Here is a 16,135-nt window from a genome sequence, read left to right as displayed (position 1 = left end):
GAACTCAGGAAGACCCCGCCGAACAGGGTCCGAAAGAGGGACGTCCTCCATATAAAACCATTCCGAAGGCCAGTCTTCGGACGTCTTCTTCGGAGTACCGGATAGGTATCCGGTTCCGGCGATGCGCCATATTTCGGCTCTGCCCACTTGATAAAGTGACTCCTTCTGTGTGCGAGGGACGAGGCAAAATAACCTCTTCCACAGCTCGAAATGAGCCTCACAGCTTAGGAATAACTCGCAAAGGGCAACGTAGCCGGCGATGTGTAATATGGAAGCAGGGGTGAAATTATGCAGTTGGAGGCCGTAAAACACCAGGAGCCCGCGAAGGAACAGATGAATTGGAAATCCGAGTCCCCTTAATAAGTAGGGAACAAGGCACACCCGCTCCCCTGCAGAGGGGCTGAGGAAGCTCTCCGCTTGCTCCCCGCCATTGTAGGTGGCGAGCCCGGCTCGGACGGGAACCATATACGCTGGAGGGAGGAAGCCCTGAGTTTGCAGTTCGACTAATCGACTATGTGGGACGGAACATCTCTCCCAATCACCGGGCTTAGGGCTACGGGGGCGGGAGGAGGAGCTGCGGTGGTCGGCCATGTTGGAATGGATTTTTCCGAAGTGCGCTCCGATGGATTCTCGCTGTGGGAGGATGGTATGGATTGGATCTAAGAATCCCCATCCCTTTAATAGACGATTTATTTATCTGGCTAGGGGGGTGAATATAAAAACGCCCTGGCTCCTCATATTCATTCGACGCGTGGGAGAAAGCCCTTATTGGGCACAGAAGCCAAGAGGTCCAAACATTTATGGGACCGGACACTGCTTCACAGACGTTCGACAGATGGAGAAGAACCCGCCTTGCAATGCCGAAGACAATACTGCGCGCCGGACTCGTCGTCATTGAAGCCTGGTTCGGGGGCTACTGAGGGAGTCCTGGATTAGGGGGTATTCGGACAGTCGGACTATATCCTTTGGCCGGACTATTGGATTATGAAGATACAAGATTGAAGACTTCGTCTCGTGTACGGATGGGACTCTACTTGGCGTGGAAGGCAAGCTAGCCAATACGGATATGTATATCTCCTCCTTTGTAATCGACCTTGTGTAACCCTAGCCCCCTCTGGTGTCTATATAAACCGGAGGGTTTTAGTCCGTAGGACAAGATACAATCATACCATAGGCTAGCTTCTAGGGTTTTAGCCTCTCTAATCTCGTGGTAGATCAACTCTTGTAATACTCATATCATCAAGAACAATCAAGCATGACGTAGGGTTTTACCTCTATCAAGAGGGCCCGAACCTGGGTAAAACATCGTGTCCCCTGCCTCCTGTTACCATCCGCCTTAAACGCACAGTTCGGAACCTCCTACCCGAGATCCGTCGGTTTTGACACCGACAATTCACAATATGAAATCAATATTATTAGATGCACCATGAAATGTATTTTCATACTATATAGTTTTATTATTGTAGATGTTCATATTTTTTATATAAATTTGGTTAAATTTTATGTAGTTTGACTTTAACCAAATCTTATATGCAAAGTAAAAAGAAACGAAGGGAGTACCAGAAAATGGTCAAAACACGAAATTTGGCCCCCTCTACACCCGTAGGTGCACCAAAAGCTTTGGGCCCCCCTGGCAAAGGAACAAAACAAAAGGCCGCTCAATTGCAAACCTGAAAGGCCACGGTACAACCAACCTCCTCCTCCTCTGAACTTCGAGCACCGAGCGAGATTTCGACTAGGGCATGGGCAACCAAGCTTAAGCTAGCATGGGCGATGTCTGGACCATGTCCAGGCGCATGGTCCGCCCGAAATCAAGCACCTTCCGGCCGCCGGAGCGCCAGCCGGAGACCATCCACCTGACGCCCTGGGATCTCCGGATGCTGATCGTGGACTACAACCAGAAGGGTGTCCTCCTGCCCAAGCCCCCCGCCGTTGCCGCCCAAGGAGTCGTGGACCGCCTCGCCTCGTCCTTGGCGCGCGCCCTAGGCCGGTTCTTCCCCCTCGCCGGCCGCCTCGCTGTCAACGACCACGGGGACAGCGCCGGCCAAACCATCTCGCTCCGCTGTAGCGACGAAGGCGCCGAGTTCGCCCATGCCGTGGCGCCGGGTGTCACCGTCGCGGACGTCACCGCCCCGCTATGCATCCCGCGGGTGGTCTGGCCCTTCTTGTTAGAATAAATCCGAGGCATACCATCGATCATCCGAGGACCAAGCAATCACATGAGCACGACACCAAGATTTGTTAACGAGGTTCACCGATATGGCTACATCCCCGGGGCCTGACTACGGACGCTCCTCCTCGTGACACCGTCACAATACCGCACCCGGTCGCACTGAACACCGGCACATGCCGCCGGCTTCCCTTGCGTTCCGGTGCTATTATGTTGGCATAGGTTACATCGTGTGTCTAGCCCCGCTATATATGAGAGGCCTAGAATACGAGTGTCCTACTAGGACACGACTCCATATCCTATCTAAACACAATACTACTACAAGTCCAACTGTAACCTACCTTGTACACAACATTCGACACAACTCTAACAAACTCCACCTTGGCGAATATTCTCCACCACCCTGAATTCGTCAATACGTCAAACTTCCATGTACATTGGACTTGAGTTTATCCCATGAGTATCGCTGCTACTCCAAAGACTCCATGTGACTCCACCTGCAACTTGTAGTCTCTTCTTTTCTTGACCACAGTCAATACTCGAGCAAAGTTAAGTTCCACTTTACTCTAGTTTGCACTCCCAACTTCCAGAGTATCCGTCCAAAGCCATCACACACTGATCACTGACCCGCGTCAAAGTGAACAACTCGCATATTGGGTGTCACACATAAGAGTTACCTGAACTCAAAATCACCGCTCCTTTCTTGACCGCCTGCCTGAAACTTGAAAGAATTTCACCATTGCTTGTAATCATCCTGAGTCAAATTCACAGTTGTCTCACCACATGTATGACCACCAGATCCCTAGTCCGTCTCCATGCACCGTGCACACCGCACGCCTCGTCACTATTACCGCGTCGAGCCTCCGGTGTCCCGGTCGAGTCTCAAGGGTCGCGAACCCATACCACTCAACCCCCACTGCAGAGTACCACTGATCATCACCGACCGATGACGAGTTTCACGCTTCCATCGGACCACTGGGCTCCAGCCTGAACTGCATGTCACTCGCTTTTTCCCCTTTCTTAATAGGCTTCGATTCTCCGGATCCTTACACTGTAGCCCCTCAATCCAGCTCCACCTTCAACATGACTCCATGATAGATGATCAGTCCACCCTCGCGCCTCGTCGACTTCAAGCTCCGTGTGTACATCACCTTGAATCAACCCTGCCCCATAGTCTTGTTGAAGCCACACAAGCCCTCGGGGCATGTGCCACGTGTTTCCACGCCCCAGAAGTCGGTCACCATTAGCATCACGCTCATATGTCGCTGTCGCCGATCCCAGCATCGTCTTCTGTTCCAACCGACTCACGTCGATCCGTCAGACTATCTAGTCTGACCCAGCCGAACTTGTCCGGCTACAAGACACGCTCGAGGTTCTCAAATCGTCTTTCAAGAATTCTCATCCATCACATGATAATCTCTGTTGTGCCAACAAATCTTTCATCCGTGTCTGTCATAACCCAAGGTTTTCAGTTCTGTAAACTTCTCCACCTCAAACCTGTTACCCGTTGGCGCCATGGTTCTTCGTATGACTAACCGTGTGAAAAACTATCCGAGCTATCCCCGGGACGCCAAAGTACACGACCAAAACCCAGCGTGGTCTCGCCTCCATGTACTAGTAGCAATCCACCAATTTTTTTGCCTTCAGGTGATCTGCTCCCTTGGCTCAACTCCCGATGCTAGTGCAACTTGCTTTGCCAAAACCTGATGCTAATCCCCGATGGATGTATCAATGGATTTTTCTTCCGCTGAATCGATCTGCCTCTTGTCTCCCTGTGTCACACATAGAGACTCGGTCTCCTTCCTTTTTTTTTGGTCCAAAACAAATCTCGCACGTAGTAACTTCCAAACAGCTGGCACGGGCCTTCTTCGGACATGCACGGCCCCGCCTGGCCTGCCCACCAAGCAAGCACTGCGCTGCTGCTAGACTGCGCTTCACGATCGCTGCGCCAACGCGCACCTAACCAGGTCGCTTCCAGGCGCTGCGTCAATTGATAAGCCTGCTGCTTACGCTATACCACGCCGGCGCTATTGTCCGATTACCACCATAACTCGCTGACATTGCTGTTCGCTTAATTTCTTCCGATCGATCTCAACCGTGCCAACACGTATTTGCGGAAATTTCCATATACACGATACCGATCTAAACATCAAGCCTTTCTCTCGATCAACATCCCGTAGCCTCCGAACAACCTAGCTCATGATACCACTTGTTAGAATAAATCCGAAGCATACCGTCGATCATCCGAGGACCAAGCAATCATAGGAGCACGACACCTAGATTTGTTAACGAGGTTCACCGATATGGCTACATCCCCGGGGCCTGACTACGGGCGCTCCTCCCCGTGACATCGTCACAATACCGCACCCGGTCGCCCTAAACACCGGCACATGCCGCCGGCTTCCCCTGCGTTCCGGTGCTATTATGTTGGCATAGGTTACATCGTGTGTCTAGCCCCACTATATATGAGAGGCCTAGGATACGAGTGTCCTACTAGGACACGACTCCATATACTATCTAAACACAATACAACTACGAGTCCAACTGTAACCTACCTTGTACACAATATTCGACACAACTCTAACGCTTCTTCCCGCTCAACGGGGTGATTGGCGCGGACGCTGCCGCGGGCTCTCGCCCGATCCTGGCCGCGCAGGTCACCGAGCTCGATGACGGCGTCTTTGTTGACAAGTCGCTCAACCACGGGGTGGCCGACGGGACCACCTTCTGGCACTTGTTCAACACTTGGTCGGAGATCAGCCGGCGTAGTGTCGACGGCGGCTACGACTGCGAGATCTCCTCGCCGCTGCCGGTGTTCGACAGGTGGTTCCCGGACGGCTGCGCCGTCCCCATCCCTGTACCCTTGGGCAAGCTGGACGACATCGTGGGGCTGCGTCGACGTGCTTACGCTCAGCGCCCACCGGTGCAGGAATGCTTCCTGCGTTTCTCCGGGGAGAGCGTCAAGGAGCTCGTGTCAAAGGTGAACGCCGAGATGTCTGGCTCCGGCGCCACCATCTCCTCGCTGCAGGCCATGCTCGCGCACCTGTGGCGTGCGGTGTGCCGCGCCTGGAGGCTGGCGCCTGAGGAGGAGACGCGGTACGTCATCCAGGTCGGATGCCGGGGCCGCGTGGACGGCGTGACGGCGGCCTACTCTGGCAACGCGGTGTCGCTCGCCGCGGCCGATTCCACCGCCGGCGAGGTCCTGGAGAAAGGGCTGGGCCGGGCAGCGTGGCTGCTGAACCGGGCCGTGGCGTCGTTCGACGGGGCGCGCGAGAGGGAGGAGCTCGTGACCTGGGCCCGGGAGCCAGCTTCGGGATGCCGCCGGCGCTCGCGCGGGGCGCAGGCGCTCGCGCGCTGCTGGTCACGGGGAACTGTCCGCGGTTCAACGTGTACGGCAACGACTTTGGATGGGGAGCGCCGGTGGCCGTGCGGAGCGGCGCGGGGAACAAGGTGAGCCACAAGGCGACGGCGTACAAGGGCGGGTGCGGCGCGGGGAGCATTGCGCTGGAGGTGTGCCTCGCCCCGGACGCGCTGGCCAGGCTTGTCGCCAGTGGCGAAGGCAGGAATTATTTATAGGTGTGGCGGATTTCATGAGGTAAAGACCAATGTACAATATAACTATGTGCTGCTCGTGCTCTGCCTCGCCAATCCGTGGCCACTGCCATGCCCGGCCCGGCACTTCCAACCTCACACGGTTGCTCTCTGATCGATGCCTTACTCGATCTTCTGGCACTTAGCCGGCTAGGGACGGCAGGTCGGAACCAGGAAAGAATCACACAAAGCTACGCAGGCTCACGAGTTTGGAGAGTAGCTGTGCGGAGTGCCACATTTAATGGGTATTCAAAGTCTAGAATGAAAATCGAAAACATAAAGGTTCACAAATCGTTCACTGCAAAACATAAATGTTTGTCGGTGTTGAATTAGTGCTCTTTGAAGCTTTCTTCCATTTTTTTTTCTAAAATTGCTTATTAGTCTCTCTAGTTACTACTCCCTCCGTCCCAGTGTGAAAAAACGTCTTACATTATGGGACGGAGGGACTACATAGTAGATTCCTTTTTTAACACAACTTACTTCATAGATCAGAAAAACAAATTCACTGATGATAGATCATAAAACAACTAATCGAATTCCCCTAAAAAAACAACTAATCGAATTTATAAAAAAGAATTGATGTTTACTAGTGTATGGACTGAAAAAATGAACACAAGAAGTACGAAATTTTAGAACCAATACGGCCAGGATCCTGACTTGACGTCATTGCTCCGGCCTCGCCGTTGTTGGCACATAGAGGCATTAAGCTCGTCGCTTTTGGGTCTGCGCCGCGGCTGTGTCACTCGCGACCTAATTCCCTGCAGTGCCACCCGCCGCCACCGCGTTCGCCGAGCATGGTCGCCGCCGGAATCCCCGTAACCGAGAGCTAGATTCCGTAATTGCGGTTGTGTCTCTGCGTGATTTCCATCAGCGGGCTCGATTTGTAGCGTAACTGGACTACTAGAGGCTGGAGCTGGGCTTTTTTTTTTGGAAAAGGATTGGAGCTGGGCTAACATGCAGCTAGGTGGGCTGCTGGGAGGATAATTGGGCCATGGGCAATTCGACGCGCATCTGAGAGTATTCTCCTCCTCCCAACTAACGAAACTGAACTCAGCTCAAATCTTCAGACAAGTATAGTATATATACGTAGTATTTTTGCCAAATTTTAGGTATGGCACCTGCCAAACCTCGCCATATAGCTGGCTCCGCCCCTGCTCGTCGCCGACCATGAATTCATGAGCGCCACCGTGCCGTGATCTCCGTCTCCCAGGCAGGCCGGCCGACCGACCGACCGATGTGACTGTGTAGCTTTAATTCTTGTATCTTGTACTGGTCATGTAATTGATGTCACAGCAGCAGGCCGACCGATTTGCACGTGTGTCATGTCAAAAAAAAATTGAACTATGTGTGTCATGTAATTGATGCTGACCGCATCACCCGTATTTGATTTGTTTTTTTCATGATAATATGTGTCTCATTTATATAGAATAAAGACCAAGTTACAAAGCACGTAAGCACTGACCATACGTGACTGAAAAAATAGGAAAATCCTGTGCAAAATACCAGCGCCTGTCCCTTTACTTTGACACCGCCGAAGCGGCCACCAAAGGGTAAAAAGACAGATCACCTCTTCATCCAAGCTCGACGCGGCTCCATCGCTGATCAGCAGCTTTACGGACCTCCAAAATAGTTTACCAGAAGCAAAACTATAGCCGCTGAAAGAATCAGACCGGGGCAACATATCCCCGGACATGCCTTCAAACTTCAGAACTGACACCCCCGCATGACGTTGACGTTGGAGGAGGAAACCAGAACTGTTAGCCTTCGCCCACAGACCCAACACAAGATACTCCATCTTCCAGTTGTCACTTGCGTAGACAACCGCCTGCGCGTACTCCTGAACGACAAAACCTCCTTGCTCCATCATGACGTCGGAGACAATGCCACAACAACAGGGACAGAGCAGAAGGAGAGACACACCTGACGGAGTCGCCGCCGCCGCCTCGCGAACACCATCCATGAACCCTAACGCTGCTGGTCTGAGGGATCGGCAGAGACACGATGCCATCAATTCCGAGACGCCGCCATAAAGGGAACCGCCAGTGTGGGAGTGGAGTTGAGGAAGATTTATTCGTCCGGGCGCCGCTCCCACCACCCGAACGACGCACCATGACCTACAAATCGAAAACCTAACTGCAGAGCGGAGGACCGGGGTCCCTGTTTGATTATTAATAAATCCCTTCGGTTGGGGCTCATACGGGTTTCCCTACACCTACGTAAACATCTAACGTAATTTTACGTGCAGGCTGGCTTGGCGCAATTTAATGAAGAAAAACTCGCCCGACCCCACCCATTGAAATCAGTGGGAGGGTGATTGGTCGAGGGAGGATAGAACGTAAGTTTACGTTAATAACTTATTACGTAGATGTAGCATGACACACATAGTAACAAAAGATACGGATTGAGAGCATGCAGTCGATGGATTTGGGGAGGGGCGGGGGGGGGGGGGGGGGTCGGATATGGAGGCCTAATGGACGCTTCAAGATGCAACTAGAGAGGTGACTCGGGCGATGATCCCATCGCCAATGGGATGCCCCCTGACCGCGGAGACCTGGACGGCGGGAGACTAGGAGATGTGCGATGGCCGACCCTCTACATCCCCGGCCTCCTAGCGGCGGGGCTTCTCTGCTATCAAAGGGGTTCGCTTCTAGTACAAGGTACGATCCGCAGGCTTTTGCTGATTGATGGCGAGGGAAGGGTGGTGGACAACCGAGGGTTGCACGCCGGCGAGCTGATTTCATGGCGATCGGTAGTTTGGTTCCCATGCCACGTCGTGCACGTTGGGTACAGGTGTCTCGCAAAGCCGTGGAGTACGATCGGGATTCCGAGGCGAACGTCCGCCATGAATGCGAGGGGGAGGGGATAATAAATCCCCCCCCCCTCGGTGGGGAGAAGACGTGCTCCAAATCAATTTGCCCCAACCACCACACCGCTCAGCGACCCAGTCCCGTGAGAGAAGGGAGTGGCTCCGGCGGAGATGGCCGACTGGAGGATGAGGATGGAACGAGCCATGGTGGTGCTCGTGAGTGGAGATGATGCGAAGATGGAGAGGGCGCGCGAGATCGTCTCCTGGTTCTCAACCAGGAAGGAGATGCGCCGCGCGGTGAAAGCTATCTTCCAAAATCTGACGGTGGAGGAGGATGAGAGGCTCACTCCAAATGGGATGACCACCCTGTCGGGTGCGCCGGTGAGTTCCCTAGCTGCTCTGGTGTGGGTGTAGGATCGAAAGTATGTCTAGAGGGGGGGGGGGTGATTAGACTACTTGACCAAATAAAAACTTAACCTTTTCCCAATTTTAGTTCTTGGCAGATTTTAGCTATTGTAGGACAAGTCAAGCAATCATCACACAATTCAAGCAAGCATGCAAAGAGTATATTGGTAGCGGAAAGTAAAGCATGCAACTTGCAAGAATGTAAAGGGAAGGGTTTGGAGAATTCAAACGCAATTGGAGACACGGATGTTTTTCCCGTGGTTCGGATAGGTGGTGCTATCCTACATCCACGTTGATGGAGACTTCAACCCACGAAGGGTAACGGTTGCGCGAGTCCACGGAGGGCTCCACCCACAAAGGGTAACGGTTGCGCGAGTCCATAGAGGGCTCCACCCACGAAGGATCCACGAAGAAGCAACCACCCACAAAGGGTCCACGAAGAAGCAACCTTGTCTATCCCACCATGGCCATCGCCCACGAAGGACTTGCCTCACTAGCGGTAGATCTTCACGAAGTAGGCGATCTCCTTGCCCTTACAAACTCCTTGGTTCAACTCCACAATCTTGTCGGAGGCTCCCAAGTGACACCTAGCCAATCTAGGAGACACCACTCTCCAAGAAGTAACAAATGGTGTGTAGGTAATGAACTCCTTGCTCTTGTGCTTCAAATGATAGTCTCCCCAACACTCAACTCTCTCTCATAGGATTTGGATTTTGTGGAAAGAAGATTTGAGTGAAAAGCAACTTGGGGAAGGCTAGAGATCAAGATTCATATGGTAGGAATGGAATATCTTGGTCTCAACACATGAGTAGGTGGTTCTCTCTCAGAACATATGAGTTGGAATTGTGTGTGTGTTCTGATGGCTCTCTCCACGAATGAAGAGGAGGTGGAGGGGTATATATAGCCTCCACACGAAATCCAACCGTTACACACAGTTTTCCAATCTCGGTGGGACCGAATCAACAAACTCGGTCGGACCGAAAAGGTAAACCTAGTGACCGTTAGAGATTTTCGGTGGGACTGACATGCAACTCGGTAGGACCGATATGGTTAGGGTTTGGGCATAACGTAATCTCGGTGAGACCGATTACACAAACTCGGTGAGACCGATTTTGGTAATTAGCTAACCAGAGAGTTGGTCAGGCAAACTCGATGGGCCCGATTTGCTCTTTCGGTGAGACCGAAAAGTTACAAAAAGGAAACACTGAATTTACATTGCAATCTCGGTGGGACCGATTCGCTCTTTCGGTGAGACCGAAAAGTTACGAAAGGGAAACAAAGAGTTTGCAATCCCATCTCGGTGAGACCGAGATCCCTATCGGTAGAACCGAATTGCTAGAGTTTGGCAGTGGCTTATGACAAGTGAAACTCGGTGGCGCCGGATAGAAAGAATCGGTAGGACCGAGTTTGGCTTAGGGTTTAGGTCATTTGTGGATATGGGAAAGTAGTTGAGGGTTTTGGAGCATATCACTAAGCACATGAAGTAAGAGGCTCATTAAGCAACACCTCATCCCTCCTTGATAGTATTGGCTTTTCCTAAAGACTCAATGTGATCTTGGATCACTAAAATATAAAATGAAGAGTCTTGAGCTTTTGAGCTTGAGCCAATCCTTTGTCCTTAGCATTTTGAGGGTTCCACTTTCACATCCATGCCATGCCAATCATTGAGCTTTCCTGAAATAGTCATCTTGGAATAGCATTAGCTCAATGAGCTATATGTTGTTATGAATTACCAAAACCACCTAGGGATAGTTGCACTTTCAGTGGGCTATGGAGGAGACAGAAGGCGGAGATCCATCTCAGAGGGCGAAGTGGTGGGCCTTCCGTTTCCGCCGCCACTTCCCGGCGGGACTGGAGGAGTTTGTGGTGGGAGAGGTGATGCCTATACCCACCCCGGGGACACGTGATGTCTACTAGGCAACTTTATTCTTGTAGACTTGTGTTGGGCCTCCAAGCGTAGAGTTTTGTAGGATAGTAGCAATTTTCCCGCAAGTGGATGACCTAAGGTTTATCAATCTATGGGAGGCGTAGGATGAAGATGGCCTCTCTCAAACAACCCTGCAACCAAATAACAAAAAGTCTTTTGTGTCCCCAACACACTAAATACAAGGGTAAATTGTATACGTGCACTAGTTCGACGAAGAGATGGTGATACAAGTGTACTAACGATAGTAGATATTGATTTTTGTAATAGGAACAATAAAAAACAGCGAGGTGACAATTGATAAAACAGAGCGCAAACGACATTGCAATGCTTGAAAACAAGGCCTAGGGTCGCTAGTGCAATCTCTCAAAAATGCTAATCTAATTGGATCATATAACCATCCCTCAATGTGTGATGAAGAATCACTCCAAAGTTCTTATCTAGTGGAGAACATAAGAAGAAATTGTTTGTAGGGTACAAAACCACCTTAAAGTTATTTTTTCCCTTCGATTTATTCAAGAGTTCGTACTAAAATAACACAAAGTCATTCTTTCCAGTCGATCTATCCAAGAGTTCGTACTAAAATAACACCATATGATACGCATCAACCAACTCTAATGTCACCTAGATACTCCAATGTCGCCACAAGTATCCATGAGTTAATTATACGATACGCATCAAACAATTTCATATTCATAATACTCGATCCATCACAAAGAACCTTAAAGAGTGCCCCAAGATTTCTACCGGAGAAACAAAGACGAGAACATGCGTCAACCCCTATGCATAGGTTACCCCAATGTCACCTTGGGTATCCGCGGGTTGAGTGCCAAAACACATATCAAGTGAATCAATATGATACCCCATTGTCACCATGTGTATTCATAGCATGACATACATCAAGTGCTCTCAAATCCATAAAAGTATTCAATCTGATAAAACGAAATCTCAAAGGGAAAACTCAATTCATAACAAGATAGAGAGGGGAAACACCATATGATCCAACTATATTAACAAAGTCCGCAATACATCAAGATCGTGACATCTCAAGAACACAAGAGAGAGAGAGATAGAGATTAAACACATATTACTGGTACAAACACTCAGCCCCGAGGATGGACTACTCCCTCCTCATCATGGTGGTCGCCGAGATGATGAAGATGGCCACCGAGATGATGAAGATGGCCACCGATGATGATTCCCCCCTCCGGCAGGGTGCTAGAACGGGGTCTAGATTGGTTTTTCATGGCTACAGAGGCTTGCGGCGGCGGAATTTCTGACCTATCGACTCCCCTAGGGTTTTTGGAATATTTGCGAATTTATAGGGTGAAGAGGCGGTGCGGAAGTCCACCGTGGTGGGCACAACCCACCTAGGCACGCCTGGGCCCCCATGCACGCCTTGGTGGGTTGTGCCCCCCTTGGGGCTCCCCTCTAGCACTTCTTTGGCCCACTGGTTGTCTTCTAGTCCAAACAAAATCTCCAAAAAGTTTCGCGGCGTTTGGACTCCGTTTGGTATTGATTTTCTGCGAAGTAAAAAACAACAACTGTCACTTGGCACTATGTCAATAGGTTAGTCCCACATAATGATATAAAGATGCTATAAAATTATTGTAAAAAATCTAAGAATGATAATATAACAGCATGAATACTTCATAAATTATATATACGTTGGATACGTATCAACACGCTGTGTTCCGATTCTGGTCGAAGACAACGAGGAGGAGATGGAGTCAGACAAAGTGGATCTGGAGGAAACGTCGGATCTGATGAAGGAAGGGGTGAAAGAGAAGGGGAAGAAGATGGAGAAGATCCATGCCCCTCGCCACTCCCCATGCTTCCTTTGTCGGTCGTCGCGCCTCCTTGGTCTCGCTCGATCCACGGCGGCAGAATAGGCCTCTCCCCTGCCGGCAACCGCTTTTGGTTGCTGGCTGGGGATGAGGCTGACGAGGAGACTGGGGACTCATCAGACTCAGCGGGTACTACTTCCAAACCTACAAAAAATATTGATTATCAGAACTCTAGACTCAAATTTGGGATTGGTAGGGGGAATAATGACAGAAATATGTTGAACTTAGATAAGAAGAAGATTAAAAAAAAGAGATAATAAGCACCCGAAAATGTTTGAGAGAATAGCTCATCCTTGTTCTTCAATCACCCCTCGAGGGAGTAAAAGTAACGAAGGGGGAAACTGTCAGTAGAAAGGTGTTCAAAAATTGATTGTCTGGACGGTCAACTAGTTAAAAAAGGATGGAAATGATCCCAAAAATACCTGATTATTGGTCAGGGATTGGACAAGATGAACAGATTCTCACCATCTCTGAATATGGTGTGAGTCCTGTCGATGATAGACAAAACACTACAGACGGGAGGCTAAATCAAATTTCTGGCGATGAGGTTTTAGAAAGTTGGGTTGCTGACTTGGATGGGTGGATGGGCTCAAGGCCCAGTCCAACTACAGAGGACACGTGTGGAAGAAATATGCTTTCAGGAGCTTTTGATTATATAAATCCTCCCCGTCTCCCGCATTAGGGTCTCTTGAGGGGCGGGGTGACAAACTAGGGTTTCCTACCTCACCGTCGTCTGAGGTGAGAGAGATGGATAGGTTTGGAGGTCGATTCGGAGGAGGGGGAAGATTCAACAGGGGGAAGAGAGGGATGGAAGTACAGAAAAAGAGAGGAAGAGGTGATGGATTCAGAAATCACAACACGAGAGAGAATAAGAATGATCAGGGGTAAGGCTGAGGCAGCAACAGTGCACAACCTCGACAAGATCTGGAATAAGAACATAAGCGCCAGAGGGACCCCGGGGGATGTGGTGTTACCAGACAAACAAAAAGAAGCTCATGATGCTTCTAAAATAGGTATGACTAGTGTGGTGGGTAAAGATAATATCAGCTCTGTAGGTGGTAGTGCGATCTTTTAGCAGCAACAACTGTTATCTGCTCTTCTAACCCAACTGACCCAAGGAAACCCCTTGCTGGGGGAGGAAATGTGAATTTACATGGAGGATCCAATGCGCTACATCAGAATATGATGAGAGATGTGTCCACAGGAGATAACAGTTATATACAGGGGAGAGAAATTCAAAAAAGAGCCTGGAACAACAACCTTATAACATCACCAGAGGGAGATGGGGCCATAATGGAGGGAACACAAGAAAGAGAGAGTGGAAAGGTAGGAAAAGTGAAAGAGGGGAGTGTGATGGTCATTGGAGGGAACAACATAATGATGTGTAACAAATGCAAAGATACTAGACATGCTACAAAAGACTGCAAGCTAGATCACTGTGCAGTTTGTGGGAAAAGAAATCACATCACTGATGATTGCACTTGGCTAAGGCAAATGAAACATGTTCCCAAATTTGTGGGATATGCTGCAAGAGGTTTGGGGGTGTTGCTTGTGCAAAGCTCTAAGGATAACACGGATATTGAGAATCCCAACCCCATGGCCTTGGTGATGGTCAAATCTAGGGTGTTGGATGAGACTCAACCGCTTGAAGGATTCAATTACATGTTCAATTAGAACTGGCAGTGGAGGTGTAAGAAACAAGGAAGCAATACATTCCTGGTGAGATTCCCAAATAAAGGCAGATTGATGGAATTAAATAAATATGATGACTTCACTCTTCTAGGCACTAGAGTGTGGTGATTGTCAAGAACTGGGCCTTTGATACTTAGGCAGTAGGAAAATTGCATACAACTTGGGTCACATTTGGAAAAGTACCTAAATGCTTTAGGCATTTCTTTGGGATGTGAGAGGTGGAAACATCCTTAGGACCTGTGTTGGAAATTGACATGGATACCATCACACATGAAAGAGTGAGAGCTAAGGTGGGAGTTAGGGATTTTGAGAAATTACCAAGCTACACTGAGATTACTGACAAAGATCTAAACATATACAAAATTATGCCAACTCTGGAAAAGGTTGTGGAGATGGGCTGGTACGGTGAGCTCAAAAGACAACACTTGGAAGAGACATGTATGGACTATGTGGGTGATGAGGTGAGAAAAAGACAAAAGAACTCCACTAATGCAGAAGGATACAATGGAGATACAATATCCCTGTGGAGCTTGAGCTTGAGTCAATATGAGGAAATCAAAAAAAAGAAGTGAAGCTATCCTTGCTGCTCAACAAGAACATGACAAAGAAATGGATGCCAAGAAAAAAGGTGGAAGCGGATTTGGAAATGGTCATGATGAAGATGCAGGAGATAGAAGAAGAAAAAGCTAGACAAATAGCCCTAGAGCCCAAGAAAAAAAAATAATCTTAGACCTGGAGAAAGAGGAGAGCAGATTGCTAGATGTGTTGAGAAGATTGAGATGTGGGAAGAAAGAGAGAAAGAGATGGAGGAAATCACTGACAATGAACTTAAAAAACTGGAAGAGGAAAATAAAATTGAGGAAAACAATACATATGTGGAGCCTGTGGACTATGGTGCTAGTCAAGAATCCGTTGACTCTTTTGGAACAAGATTAGGGATGAAACCTAGAGAAAGAGGAGAGGAGAAAGACATTGACAACACTACATAAGACAATTTGAGAAGATGTGGTAGATTGGTGGACAAACATGATGCAAAAATAGAGGAGCTTGCTAAACAGAGGGCTGGCTAGGAAGATAATTATGGTAAGACTCTTGTTTTTTATGATGATAATTCATCTATTTTTTTCATGGCTGACAAAATTGGTATAGAATTAGGATGCTCAATTGACATAATTAGTTAGAATTTTAGATATTATTGAAAAAATGGAACAAAGTACAAAAGTTTTTTATCATGCTCATCTTGTGTAGAAAGAAAAAGAACCAGTACAAAATGATATGACCCTCATTGATACTGGTGATGCCTCTATTAGAGATCTATGCCCTGAAGATGATCACTCAGATGCTGAATTAGAGATGGATTACCATTCCTATTTGAAAAATATTTTTGCAAGTGGGAAAAGAAGCAGTACTAGCTCTCCTAATATCACTAGTGTGAAGCCAGTTGTTTACATTGTGGGAAAAAGAGGAAGGAAAAAGAAAAAAATGATAGGCAAGATTTGGAATGTAAGGGGAATAGGCCCTGATATTAGAAAGACCTTTATTAGAGAGACCATTTGTAAAAAAGTTGATTTCACAGGTCTTCAAGAGACCATCAAAAATGATTTCACAAAAAATGAACTACATAATCTATGTGGGGGAAGAAATTTTTGTTGGAATTGGGCCCAACCTAGAGGAAACCTGGGGTCATATTAGTTGTCATC

At 48.8% G+C, this 16,135-nt stretch overlaps 2 pseudogenes; both read left to right on the top strand.

Annotated features, from left to right (window-relative positions):
* Nucleotides 1-1,766: 1,766 nt before the first annotated feature.
* LOC147973739 (putative acetyltransferase At3g50280) lies at nucleotides 1,767-5,746 on the top strand (annotated as a pseudogene).
* Nucleotides 5,747-14,036: 8,290 nt separating this feature from the next.
* On the top strand, nucleotides 14,037-15,007 carry LOC147973738 (uncharacterized; annotated as a pseudogene).
* Nucleotides 15,008-16,135: the final 1,128 nt, after the last annotated feature.

The sequence above is a fragment of the Triticum urartu genome, chromosome 5A (genome assembly GCF_056163025.1).
Source record: "Triticum urartu cultivar PI428250 chromosome 5A, HENAU_Tu73, whole genome shotgun sequence".
Classification (NCBI taxonomy): domain Eukaryota; kingdom Viridiplantae; phylum Streptophyta; class Magnoliopsida; order Poales; family Poaceae; genus Triticum; species Triticum urartu.
Note: the sequence above shows the minus strand (reverse complement) of the source record. Positions and strands in the feature narration are given on the sequence as shown.